Source organism: Elgaria multicarinata, chromosome 1, assembly GCF_023053635.1.
Source record: "Elgaria multicarinata webbii isolate HBS135686 ecotype San Diego chromosome 1, rElgMul1.1.pri, whole genome shotgun sequence".
NCBI classification, from domain to species: Eukaryota; Metazoa; Chordata; class Lepidosauria; order Squamata; family Anguidae; genus Elgaria; species Elgaria multicarinata.
The window spans coordinates 92590864-92604932 of NC_086171.1; the positions used below are offsets into that span (position 1 = coordinate 92590864).

At 43.2% G+C, this 14069-nt stretch overlaps 2 protein-coding genes across 5 annotated transcripts in view; both read right to left on the reverse strand.

Moving 5' to 3' along the window:
- Positions 1 to 14069, reverse strand: part of PIP4K2B (phosphatidylinositol-5-phosphate 4-kinase type 2 beta) — a 453863-nt gene that overhangs the window by 359337 nt on the left and 80457 nt on the right. The window lies entirely within an intron of this gene.
- The window catches only part of PCGF2 (polycomb group ring finger 2), a 101173-nt gene that overhangs the window by 69276 nt on the left and 17828 nt on the right, over positions 1 to 14069 (reverse strand). The window contains exon 1 of one of the 3 annotated variants that reach the window (XM_063132655.1): positions 8656 to 8734. The exons of the other annotated variants lie outside the window; for them this stretch is intronic. The gene's annotated coding sequence lies outside the window, so the exon portion shown is untranslated. Of the gene's footprint in view, positions 1 to 8655; positions 8735 to 14069 lie in introns of those variants that run through there. 3 annotated transcript variants of the gene reach the window in all.

The window sequence follows — 14069 nt, forward strand, 5'->3', positions numbered from 1 at the left end:
AGGTGCCTGACTGCTCACCAAATCTGCAACAGGAAAGGTGCCCTGCTCACCCAGCACTTCTTAGCTAAAAATTGGAGATCCACTTGATGCCAAGAGCTGAAACTGCTTAAGATGCAAGACCCCAAAGAGTAGGTTTGACAACCTGAGTTTGAAGGATATCATAGAATCATAGAAGAGTTGGAAGGGGACCATAAGGCCATCTAGTCCAACCCCCTGCTCAATGTAGGAATCCACCTTAAAACATACCTGACAGATGGTTGTCCAGCTGCCTCTAGTGTGGGAGAGCCCACACTATGGCTCCAGCAATTTTAAAACAATAATTCTAACACCTCAAACTTTTTTAAAAAGTCCTAAAACTCAACGGATGAACAGAGCTGCTTCAAACTTGGCAAGGCTAAAGTCCTCCTTAAGAGCTATCATGGTGCCAAGTTTAACCTTTTTATCTTTCAAAAAAAAGTTTTTTAAAAAATTAATTTTCAAACCTCAAATTTTTAAAAAAATCTAAAAATCAATGGATGAACAGATCTGTTTCAAACTTGACATGGCTAAAGTCCTCCTTAAGAGCTATCATGGGGCCAAGTTTCATCTCTTTATCTTTAAAAATGACGGTTTTTAAAAATAATAATTTTCAAACCTCAAATTTAAAAAAATCCTAAAACTCAACAGATAAACAGATCTGTTTCAAACTTGACACGGCTAAAGACCTCCTTAAGAGCTATCATGGTGCCAAGTTTCATCTTTTTATCTTTAAAAAAGATGTAGATATAAGGATTTTTGTTAATTCCCATTAGAGTTGCCCTTTGGATGGGGAAGATGGGAAAAATCTGGATTTTTCTTCAAATTTCATAATCCCCCCCCTTCCCGGATTCATTACCAAAAATCCTTATAAATCTGGGTTTTTCCTGTCATATGGTCACCCTACTGAGGAAGGATTTTGGCCAGTTGGTTTTCTAGCTGACATGGCTCTTCAGAGAGCCCATGTCCAGACTCACTCTGAGACTATCCAAATTGCAAGCCAGAAGGTGGGTGGCAGTTCTGGAGAATGCAGCCAGCAAAAAGCGTGGGGCTGGTGGGGCTTTCTGCAGCATCTATTGTAGTGCTGCCTCAAGGCAGCAGTGGCAGATCCTCCTGGCGGTGGCGAGGGGGAGCACATAATTTATCACTCTGCCACCTGAGACCAAGGATTCAGCTCACCTCATGAAAGGAGCAGCCCTGTGTCTCTCAAAAGTGTTTGACTGCCCCCAGTCTATACCGTGGCCAGACTGTTGACTGGTGCCAGTTACAAGGAGTACATGGCTCCCTCATTACAACAGATTTACTGGCTACTGGTCTCTTTCCAGGCTCAATTCAAAGTGCTGGTTATGACCTCCAATGACTTGGAACCAGGCTATCTGAAACACCAAATTTTCTCATACGAGCATGCCTGAGTTTGAAGATGTGCCGGGGAGGCCCTTCTCTCGGTCCTACCAACATCGGAGGCATGTTTGGTGGAGATGCAAGAGAGGGCCTTCTTGGTAGCCACTCCCAGGTTCTGGAACTTCCTGCTAAGGGAGGCTAGTTTGGCCTCCTTTCTGTTATCCTCCTGCTGGAAGACGATGTCTTCTTTTTTTCAGGCAGGCCTTTGGCATGTAAGCTTTTCTGCTGTTGAAGGGAGTTTAACTATTTGGGTGCTGCCTATGTCTGCTGTTGTGTTTTTATGTACTGTATTGTTGTGCTTTTAATTGATTTGTTTTATGTTATGTTTTAACCAAGTCTTTGATTTAATGTGTATCTTGTTGTTGGCCACCTTGAATGCAGGATATGCATTAAGGAAGGATATACATAAATAAATAAATAAATAGTGCTGGAGTGAGCACCTTTTTTCTGTCAAGGGCCACACTCCTTATGGGTAATCTGTTGGCAGCTACATGTGAGAAGTGGGCTGGACAAGAGCCCAAAATAGGTGGGTAACCTCTTTCCTTCCTCTCCCTCCCTACCCAGTGGGCAGCCAGGGAAAGGCCAAATTGCTTTTGTCAGAGGTTTGAATTGATCACATGCATAAGGCTTTTGAAATTACACCGAGGGTCATATGACATTAGGACGAGTGCCACAAGTGATCTTGTGGGGGAAATGAATGCCTGCCCACACAGAAAACTTATAATTAGAAATACACACCAAGAGCGGTCTATACTGTATGTGCCTTAAAATATGCATCACAATTCTGGACGAAGAAAAGCTGAATTCTATAACTTGTTGATACTATATAGTCTTACATACACATTCTCAAGCTTTCCTTTACATCCATAAAGACGAAGATTTGCACTCCAGCAGCCTCTGCAATGTTACAGAACACAGTAGGTACATCTTTGGATTGTATTACATTCAATTCCCTCATCCCTATATGGATGGTGACTGAGGACCACCTTTAAAATAGGCAGCCTCAAACAGCCATTTGGTACATTTGTATGTCTGATTTGATTTTCAGGATTCAGACCAATAATAGATTACACACACACACCAGCTACAGCTTTCGTTTTATTTTTTCTGTCTCAGTTTATTTATTTTATATACCACCTTTCTGCCAAAGAATGGCACAGTTCTCTCCATATTTGTTCTTCCACATATTTTAAAGCATGGGGTGGTAGAGAGGGAAAGACAACCTTTTGCCATATTTGAGAAATACCAAATCCAAACAACACTATCAAATAAATGAATGCTTGCAGATCCACTGCACCGGAAGTACAAAATCTGCTGGTGGGGTTGGCGGAAGGACCCCATAAGGCAAATGTAGCCCTAGATTGAAAAGCCTGAGGGGAGGGTCTGTCCTTTGCCCCACCTGGTAATGTTCCTGTGGTACCCAGTAATTGTAGGCACTTTAATGACAACAGCTCCATGGGTGATCCCTGCATAGGGATCCCCATGGGGCCCAGTTAGGCTCTGTTTCTCCACAGAGGGGAACAACAGTAAAGGGGAACAACAGCTTCCCTGGATCAAGGTCACTGACTTAAGTGGCTGGGGTGGGGAGGCAGAGGACATGTGGTGGAAACATTTCTGAAAGCCTCCCCTCTCAATATTATAATGCAAAGAAGAAAAAGGAAGTTATACCCTCCACCCTACAACATCATGGCTGATAAAAGGCTGTGATGGGGGAGAGGTCTCCCTTTCCTCCCCACATTTGTTTCTTCTGGGAAATGCAGCCTCATTTGATACAATCAAATGTAGGATGGATGGATGTGGGTGGGGGGAATCCTGTAATTGCATCTCTCCCTCTCCTCCCCCCCCCCCATTATATAATGCTTGGACATATACAATAGGAGACATTAGGAGCCACAACCCCTCCTGGCTCACTCAGACAGCTTTATGGTTTCCATAGTAACTCCTTTACTTGGCAAGAAGCCAGATTACTGGAACTAACTTAAGGTGGGAAAGCGAGAAAAAGAGGCAGGAGATGAAGAAAGTGGGTGAAAAAATGCAATACTTCAGCATTTGCAAATTGGTTTGAGATATACATCATTCCTGGGGCTGGGTGATTCCTACATCATCACACACATGCAAAGGTAAGCCCCTGTGTAAAGGGGGCATAAGAGTACCCCATTAGGAGTAAACTGCCCAGAGAGCTTCGACTATGGGGCAGTATATAAATGTAATAAATAAAATAAATATTGTATTTCTTTAAATATCCTTGGATTTTGATTTATTATTTTTGTTGATAAAAAGGAAAAAAATCTCAGGGCAGAAGTAGTGATGGTGACTTAGTTCTCCATTTATAGGAAGAGAACAAATCTCAAACTGATTTGCAGATAAGCACCCCTATTCGTGCTGGTGAACAATTATTTTGGTTTGCTTGTTCTGACAGCAAATGAAGTTTCTCTCCCAGTTTATCAAGGACACAAGCTTCTTCATTTTAAGCACTCCTTTCACCCACCCACCCTACAATGGCCCAGAGCTACACCTTGAGTTAAATCATTACAATCCCATCATGGTAATGCTATATCCCTCTTGTGCATTTATACCTCATAAGATACACAGTGACATTTCCAGTAGTATTTTGAATAATTTAGAATAAAAAGCAGGAAATAACACTATAAAAACGATATATGGAATGTGTAATGTGCCCCCAAGAGTTATCAGTGCACTTCAATAAAGTAGTAGTGTAGATCAAACTTACAAGGCCAAGTTTTTGGTTTCTTTAACCTGGTAATAACAAGCCGACATTGATAACATGCACCCAGAATTTAGTTGGAGAGAGGTTGGGAAACCGAGGGCGGACGGATGTTTTGATTCACATAGATGTCACTTTGTTTTGTGATAGTAGTACACATCACATTTTTATTTATTTACCTCCTCCAACCTCATTTTCCCCCAGAATTTCCTTGGTGGACATATACTGTAGGACCATATCTCCAAACTCCATTCCCTCCTTTTAGATCTCTTGCTTGCACTTCTTTTACTCTTATACATTTCTCTTAGTGAAAGCAATATAATTGTCCCTTCCAGGGCTGGCTTCAGAGAGTGGTGAAGATGTGCAGTATTTATTTATTTAAAACATTTGTATCCCACCCTATATCACTAGGATCTCAGGGTGGTGTACAGTAGGATCAGTAAACAGGCCCACTGCCCAAACAGCATCACCATTTTCATTTACAATGAAGCAATGCCAGAAAATTCTCCATTTACATCTTCCACCTAAATGGACTTACCAAAGGTACCTTACCCAAGGGCCACAAAACTCCAGGAGCTAGCACTGGTCTTCCAGAAAGTCCTCCAGCTTTTAAAGAGGTTCTACAGCAGATGGTATAGAGGGGTGACATTTTGATTAGAAATGTCCAAGATTCTACTCTTCCCATGCAACCACACCTTTTTTATTTTGATTATTATTCTTTTCCCCTTTGGAAATAAGGGCCAGGTTAAGAAAACTTGTGGGTTCTCAGATTAAATTGAGGAGGGGGCAGGTATAAACTGAACCCCACAATCATGTGAAGAAAGAGTCCTATTTTTAAAAGCCTTGTTAACTTTCTCAGGGCCAGCCCAAGATACTTTGCTGCCTGCAGCAGAGCAGTAAGCGGCACCTCACTGCAAGTGCAAGTCCTGCCACCTGAAGCAGAAACAGTGTCTCACCCCCTCCTTGCCAGTAAAAAATATGACAATACATTAAATAAGACACCCCAAACCAGCTGCCTGAGGCAGCCATCTCACTCTGCTTAACAGCAAAGCCAGCCTTGAACAGAATGGACTCCATCAAAGATCAAAAACACAAAAAGATTACCAGCAACAACAAAATAATAATAATAATAATAATAATAATAATAATAATAATAATAATAAATTTATTTCTTACCCGCCTCTCCCTTTAGATCGAGGCGGGGAACAACATTAGAACAGGAATCAATACATCTTAAAAATTCATGATTTAACATTGATTTGGATAGGCCTGCCGGAAAAGGCTAGTCTTTAAAACTGCCTTAAAATCACACATAGAGTTAATTTTACGAATCTCCTCCGGCAGGCCATTCCACAATCTGGGGGCGACAGAAGAAAAGGTCCTCTGGGAAACTGATGTCAGCCTAGTTTTAGCTGACTGAAGTAAGTTCACCCCAGAGGACCTGAGTGTGCGGGGCGGACTATATGGGAGAAGGCGATCCCGCAAGTAACCTGGACCCAAACCATTTAGGGCTTTAAAGGTAATGACCAACACTTTGTACTTTGCCCGGAAACTAATTGGCAGCCAGTGGAGTGATTTTAATGTTGGTGTAATGTGGTCATCCCTAGGTGTACCGGTGACCAACCTGGCTGCCATATTTTGAACTAGTTGAAGTTTCCGAACTAGGTACAATGGTAGCCCTATGTAGAGCGCATTGCAGAAGTCAAGCCTTGAGGTTACCAGCGCGTGCACTACTGTCTTTAGGTCTTCTGACTCTAAGAAGGGGCGCAGCTGGCGTATCAGCCGAAGCTGATAGTAGGCACTCCTGGCCGTCGCATCTATCTGGGCGGTCATTTGGAGCGACGGCCAGGAGTGCCTACTATCAGCATGGTTGAAACAGGGCAAAGCAACTGAGACTAAATCTAGTGCTTGAAACTGGAGGAAAAACAGACGGGGACCATAATGAAACCTACAAGCCCCATCCTCTGCCCCCTTCATTTAAGCCAAGCCATGGTCCCCCTGCAGCATTCCAAGAACAGTAGTTTAGGGGAGTGTCATGCAAAGCAGAAGGGGGGGGGGCTCTGCACTTCCTCCCTGCAAAGTAAGTACTAGCCAAATTCCTTGTATAAGTCTGGAAAAAAGGAGGGGCGATTTGTGTGACAAATTAGCAAAAGATGCTGTGCACACACTTCCCTCCACCATCACATCCATTCATAGGTTTATAAGGAGTGTGTATGTGTGCGCGCATGTTTTCATTCTTCCTTCTTTTCTTCCCCTCACTCTCAACCCCTCCAAAGTCTAGGTTCCTTTTTTGCAAGTTAAAAAACACACATATCAATGAATATAATTACCCAAAAAAGCCTCATTTTGAGGGGGGAGGGGGAGAGACATGTAGTAAATGAAGTGTTGTTGGAGTGAATTCCATTTAGAGTTTCTGAAAGACTTCTCATTCACAAACATTCTCCCTTGCATCCCCAACATTTTTTAAATGTTATTTACTGCACACCCTTTTCATTCTGCAGTTCCTTGGGGGGCAGAGACACAGTCACACTTCAGCTCTTTCCCCCCTCCCCATCTGGCGACTATCCCTACCTTTCCCTAATTTGCCTTAATAGGCACAAAGAGAAAAGAGGCAATTATAGGGCTCTTTCCCCCCTCCCCCTCCCCCCTCTACAGCATCAACAAAATAGCTCTCCCTATTGCACTCTCAGGTGACGTTACATTTCCTGATTGGCGTAAGAAGGTGACCCAGTTTCTATAGTTACATGCTTGATCCAGATGGCAAGTTGCCAAAACCAGAAGAGAAACCAGACGACTACAATTCTCATCTTTGTGATCCTGAAACTCAGCCCCCCTGAATGGTATCTTCAAGGGCTCCCTACTCTCCAGATCATGGGGCAATCCCCTCTTCCCCAATGTTTATTTCTAGGAGATGTCTCCTTTTGCAGTCGATTTCCTCTGTCAGGGCAACAATTTCACTGCCTGCAGCTGCAAATGTTGTCAAATGCAGCAAAGAAACCGGGGTGGGGGGCTTGTTCCATGAGTTTAATTTAAGTAACAGCTCATTAGTTCTAGGAATATTTAACACATCAAGTTTAAGACACAGAAACTGGGTTCAGATGACACATTAGTCAACAGTTGATTAAATAGTCAACCATTGCTTAAATAGTCAACCATTGACTATTATACGTCTGGTGAGCCTTTTCCACACCACAGTTGGTTATTTCCCCGAAATAACCAACGCAAATAATCAACAGTATGCAGTTTACTATTTAATCTACCGTTGATTGTTGTGTTCTATGGTGGGCTCTGCTATTTCACATGCCTACAGAATCACAAGAAAAGAACGGTAAAAACCCCTGCCGCTCTTGCCCAGGGGGGCTCCATTGACATGTGTCAGCTGTCCCTGGGTAGGGCGCCACGATTGATGGCTCCCCACGTGTTCCCAGGGACATACCTGTCCCATCCCTGGGTGGGGCGGTGTGCCGCGATTGTCAGAAGGATTTTCCCTGCAGGAGAAATCGAGGTGGGTGGTAGGATTTCTCCTGTGGTTTGACATCACACTTCAATCCAAGGGAGAAATCCTTCCATCCCTCTGCTGCCACCACGGAAGAGATCATTCCACCCCTCCACAAATGGATATCAGGGTGGAAGCATCTCCCCTGCAGCATCTCCCCTTCTGGCCCGCTCTCCACAAATTTATGGAGAAGGGGGGCAGAAGGAACTCTCCTGTGGCTATCAAGCAGCAGGAGAAATCGTTCCACCCTCCCAACCCTTCTCTACAACTTTGTAGAGAACTGAATGGGTGGGTGGGGCAGAAGGATCAGAGGGTGAAAGCTATGGCAGAGATGCATGCGGCAGCAAGCATCTCTTCTGTAGCTTTAGGGGAGAAATCTCTTGCACGGGAATGGGAGGATGGCTTGGGGAGGGAAGCCGTTGATCGCGGTGCCTCACCCCACCCAGGGCGCTGCCGATTGTGGCACTCCACCCAGGGATGGGGCGTGCACGTCCCAGAAAGCACAGCCACACAACAGAGAAGGAGGAGCAGAGCGCAGCTCTGGCTCGCCGGAAGAGCCCCACGCAGGGACTGACAGTGGGAGGGATCTGGTGCAAAGGCGGATTCTAATGGGAACCAGCATTGCCATTTGATTGGGGGGGGGGGGAGAGGGGGGGAGGTGAACAAGGGTCAGCTCCAATAGTCAACAACATGTTCACAGTGAACTCACGGTTGATTATTATCATGTCATGTGGGGAGTACCTCCAGTCATCCGTGGAGTTGACTATTAACATGGATGACTATTGTGTCATCCGAACACGCCCAGAACGTGTGATTAAAACTCATAATCTTTAAATGAAACGGTATATCCGAAAAATGTGCAAAACGCCCCTCTCCCACCATTGAATAAATTCAATTATTCCTACACATCTGGGATGAGGGAGACACAGGTTTAAATATGTGTGCAAGAAGTATCATACAGGCTGCCTGCTCTACCATGGGAGGGGGGCTCAAATATGCAGAGTACTTTTCCTCAAACCTCACATATCTGGAATTAGGGGTCAGGACTTCCAGCTCAGAGCATATGGCTTGAGCACAGCTCTTTTCCCACACTTTCCTCTCCCCCACCTTAAAAAAAAAAAGATCTTAAGCATTAGAAACAAGCCAACCAACCAACCTGCCATTACAAGCTGGTTTTAATAAAAACCCTGCTGCTTAACTCAGGATCTCATCCATGGCACACATGGATGGTGCCTATTAGTTTCTGTCTCTAGAAGACGTCCACCATTGTAACATTAATTGCTCTTAGTATTCCCCTACACACACACACACACACGCACACACACACACACACACACACAGCATCATGTATATCAGTCTTTTGTAAACTCTTCCATTCCCAAGCATCTTTACATCCATTTGTGCCAACTAAAAAAATTAAAACAAAACTCTCTTCAGATAAATTTTCCTTCTGATTTGAAGCCCAATCACATATTTTATTATGTACATGCACTACATCTTGAATCAGAATCTTACATTAAATTGAGCTGGGCTCACACCTAAAATCTGTTCTCAGTGCCAATGCTCTGCCCTAAAATATTTCAAAATAATTTAATATTAAAAAGACAAGAATATAAGCAGTGAAGCACAAGACATCCCCACATGTCTAGGATTTATGGGGACACAACCTCCTTGTCAGAAAATAACAAATTTCCACAAAGCCTTCAGCCTTAGCGCCTCTCTTTTTTATCAGGGCAGCACATTTTAATTGTATAATAATCAATTAAAGTTTTAATTAGAGGTGTTTTTTATACTGTTTAATCAGCAAGACCAAGGCCGTAGCTAGACCTAAGGTTTATCCCAGGATTGTCCTGAGGCCAAACCTGTTCACCTAAGTGCCACACAGGGCATCCAGCGCTCAGGCAGGGACGAACTCAGGATGATCCTGGGATAAACCTTAGGTCTAGCTACGGCCCCAATGAAGAACCACCAAACTTTGGCTTCTTTCATTCTACTGCATGTCACATTTGATGAGAAGACACTTTAAAGTGGCCAGTTTGAATACAAAGGCAGCAAATATTTTGCAGTTCAGGGGAAAACTTCTACTACAGGTTACTGAAGCTGATAATTCTCGACTCAAATTAACATTAAATTTATCTTGTTGTCTTTTCTTTTCAGAAAAGCACCAAATTTACAGCACTTGTGTACTAATAGATGTTGATTATTTTCAGATATAGAGACATGTGATATTGCATAGGTATGCACAGGCACAGCCAACTGTGCATGGTATAAAACACATAAAGGCACCAAACTTACACCAGTGGTGGAGTATATGGTGAGAATTTTCAGAGATAGGAGGGTGCTATTTCACTTGAGTTGTAACTCACAGTGAGTCATAACAATTGTATGCTTCTTCATAAAAAGCATCCAATTTACACCATTTGTGGAATAATACATACTAATCATTTTCAGATATGAAGGTATATTCCTATAGCAGGACATATATAGCAGGGACATTTCTTAAAATTACAATTATTATTGTTCAAAGCTATCCTGGTCTATTATGTGAACTGTAGTTATATCATTTTTATTTAATAAATAGAAACATTATTTCAATTGGCTGTGCATGCAAAGTCACATGTGCAATACTACATGTCTAGCTAGCTGAAAATGATAGGCACCATCCATGTGTGCCATGGATGAGATCCTGAGTTAAGCAGCAGGTTTTTATTAAAACCAGCTTGTAACGGCAGGTTGGTTGGTTGGTTGGCTTGTTTCTAATGCTTAAGATCTATTTTTAAAAAAAGGGGGGAGAGGAAAGTGTGGGAGAAGAGCTGTGCTCAAGCCATGTGCTCTGAGCTGGAAGTCCTGACCCCTAATTCCAGATATGTGAGGTTTGAGGAAAAATACTCTGCATATTCGAGCCCCCTCTCCCATGGTAGAGCAGGTGGTCTAATACCCGGTAGAGTATTAGACCACAAACAATGGAAATGTGATGCTATTATTTTTTTAAAGTATGGGACTCTGGGTAAACCATGCTCAATTGGCTGAGAATGCATACACATCTGCAAAATCACATTCCTCTATATATGAAAATTAGCATCATTCATTAGTCCACAACTGTGGTAAATTTGGTGCTTTTCTGAACAAGTACACAATTGGTCAGCTCCGCCATTGCACTCATGAGAGAAGCTCTGCAAGTTCCCTCAAGCAGGCTCTTATCTTTGGTAATATGTTTATTGCTTAAAAATAATCAATGGGAAGTCAGATGATTAGTCAGCTGAAAATCGTTAATTGACAGCCTCCCCGCCCCCAGATTTAATTCACAAATTCTAAAATAAATTCTGAAATCCTCAGCCTTCCAATTGTATAGCTTCTCAACCCAGCCAACAGGACCTCCCAGCCTCAAGTTGGAGAGATCAAACAGATTTTTACTCTAGACATGTCAATGACCCGTGAATCATAGAATCATAGAATCATAGAATAGCAGAGTTGGAAGGGGCCTACAAGGCCATCGAGTCCAACTCCCTGCTCAATGCAGGAATCCACCCTAAAGCATCCCTGACAGATGGTTGTCCAGCTGCCTCTTGAATGCCTCTAGTGTGGGAGAGCCCACAACCTCCCTAGGTAGCTGATTCCACTGTCGCACTGCTCTAACAGTCAGGAAGTTTTTCCTGATGTCCAGCCGGAATCTGGCTTCCTTTAACTTGAGTCCGTTATTCCGTGTCCTGCACTCTGGGAGAATCGAGAAGAGATCCTGGCCCTCCTCTGTGTGACAACCTTTTAAGTATTTGAAGAGTGCTATCATGTCTCCCCTCAATCTTCTCTTCTCCAGGCTAAACATGCCCAGTTCTTTCAGTCTCTCTTCATAGGGCTTTGTTTCTAGACCTCTGATCATCCTCGTTGCCCTCTTCTGAACACGCTCCAGCTTGTCTGCGTCCTTCTTGAATTGTGGAGCCCAGAACTGGACGCAATACTCTAGATGAGGCCTAACCAGGGCCGAATAGAGAGGAACCAGTACCTCACGTGATTTGGAAGCTATACTTCTATTAATGCAGCCCAAAATAGCATTTGCCTTTCTTGCAGCCATATCGCACTGTTGGCTCATATTCAGCTTGTGATCTACAACAATTCCAAGATCTTTCTCATTTGTAGTATTGCTGAGCCAAGTGTTCCCCATCTTGTAACTGTGCATTTGGTTTCTATTCCCTAAATGTAGAACTTGGCATTTATCCCTATTAAATTTCATTCTGTTGTTTTCAGCCCAGCACTCCAGCCTATCAAGATCACTTTGAAGTTTGTTTCTGTCTTCCAGGGTATTAGCTATCCCACCCAATTTGGTGTCATCTGCAAATTTGATCAGCGTTCCCTGCACCTCCTCGTCCAAATCATTAATAAAAATGTTGAAGAGCACTGGGCCCAGGACTGAGCCCTGCGGCACCCCACTCGTTGCCTCTCCCCAGTTTGAGAAGGTTCCATTGATAAGTACTCTTTGAGTCCGATTCTGTAGCCAACTGTGGATCCACCTAATAGTTGTTCCATCTAGCCCACTTTTAGCTAGTTTGTTAATCAGAATGTCATGTGGTACTTTGTCAAAAGCTTTGCTGAAGTCAAGATATATGACATCCACAGCATTCCCACAGTCCACAAGGGAGGTTATCCTATCAAAAAATGAGATCAAATTAGTCTGACAGGATTTGTTCCTGACAAATCCATGTTGGCTTCTAGTAATCACTGCATTGATTTCAAGGTGTTTACAGATTGACTTCTTTATAATCTGCTCCAGAATTTTCCCAGGGATGGATGTCAGGCTGACTGGTCTGCAGTTCCCAGGTTCCTCCTTTTTGCCCTTTTTGAAGATAGGGACAACGTTAGCCCTCCTCCAGTCGTCCGGCACCTCACCCGTCTTCCATGATTTTGCAAAGATAATAGACAAAGGTTCTGAGAGTTCTTCCGCTAGCTCCTTCATTACTCTTGGATGCAGTTCATCGGGCCCTGGGGATTTGAACTCATTCAAGGAAATTAGGTGTTCTTTGACCATTTGTTTATCAATCTCAAACTGCAATCCTGCCCCCTCAACTTCTGCTTCACTTTTTCCAGGGGGGTCATAGATCCGCTTTTGGGAGAAGACCGAGGCAAAGTAGGAATTGAGCACTTCAGCCTTTTGTTTGTCGTCTGTTATCAATTTGCCATCCTCATTAAGCAGTTGAACCACCATTTCTTTCCTCTGTCTTTTACTACTCACGTATCTGAAGAAAGCCTTTTTATTGCTTTTAGCATCCCTCGCTAATCTCAGCTCATTCACAGCTTTAGCCTTCCTGACGCCATTTCGGCACTTCTGCGCCACTTGTCTGTACTCTTCTTTTGTAGCCTGGCCTTCCTTCCACTTCCTATATGTATCCCTTTTTGTTTTCAGTTCATCAATAAGCTTTTTGTGGAGCCACATTGGTTTCCTCTGTTGTCTTCTATCTTTTCTCCTTGTTGGAATTGTTTGTAACTGTGCCTTTAAAATTTCATTTTTTAGATACTCCCACCCATCCTGCACTCCTTTTCTTTTTAGGCTCCCTTGCCACGGGACCTTACTTATTATAGTTCTGAGTTTATTAAAATCAGCTTTCCTAAAATCCAGAGTACGTGTATGGCTACGCTCGACTTTTGTCTCCTTCATAATCAAGAATTCAAGTATGACGTGGTCACTTTCCCCCAGAGTTCCCGTAACTGCCACTTTATCCACTAAGTCATCCCTATTGGTCAATAACAAGTCAAGGATTGCTGACCCTCTAGTTCCTTCCACCACTTTCTGTAGGAGAAAGTTATCACCCATACATGTCAGGAATTTCTTGGAAGGGCCGCTTTTGGCAGTAATGGTCTCCCAACAGATATCAGGGTAATTGAAGTCCCCCATCACTACTACATCACACTTCCTTGAAACACTGGCAATTTGTTTCTCAAAAGTTTCGTCCTTGTCTTCTCCTTGATTGGGTGGTCGGTAGTAGACTCCGATTATCATATTCTTTTTATTCCTAGCCCCATTTATTTTAATCCAGACGCTCTCGACGGGGCTCCCAATCTCATCCGCCTGTATTTCTGTGCAGGGATAGGTATTTTTAACATATAGTGCAACTCCACCTCCCTTTCTATTTCTTCTGTTCTTTTTGAACAAGTTATATCCTTCAATTGCTATATTCCAGTCATGGGAGTCATCCCACCAAGTTTCAGTTATACCTATCAAGTCGTATTTGCCTTCATGTAATAAGAGTTCAAGTTCATTCTGTTTGTTTCCCATGCTCTGGGCATTAGTATATAGACATCGAAGACCATGTGTTTTATAGTCTGGCTTTGTTCCTACCTTGTTGCAGACACTATTTTGGGACTCTGTTGGAGCTGTTCTCTGTACTGTGGTGCATTGGCCTTCATCCATTGTTGCCTCAAAATTTACGTCTCCCACCCCCA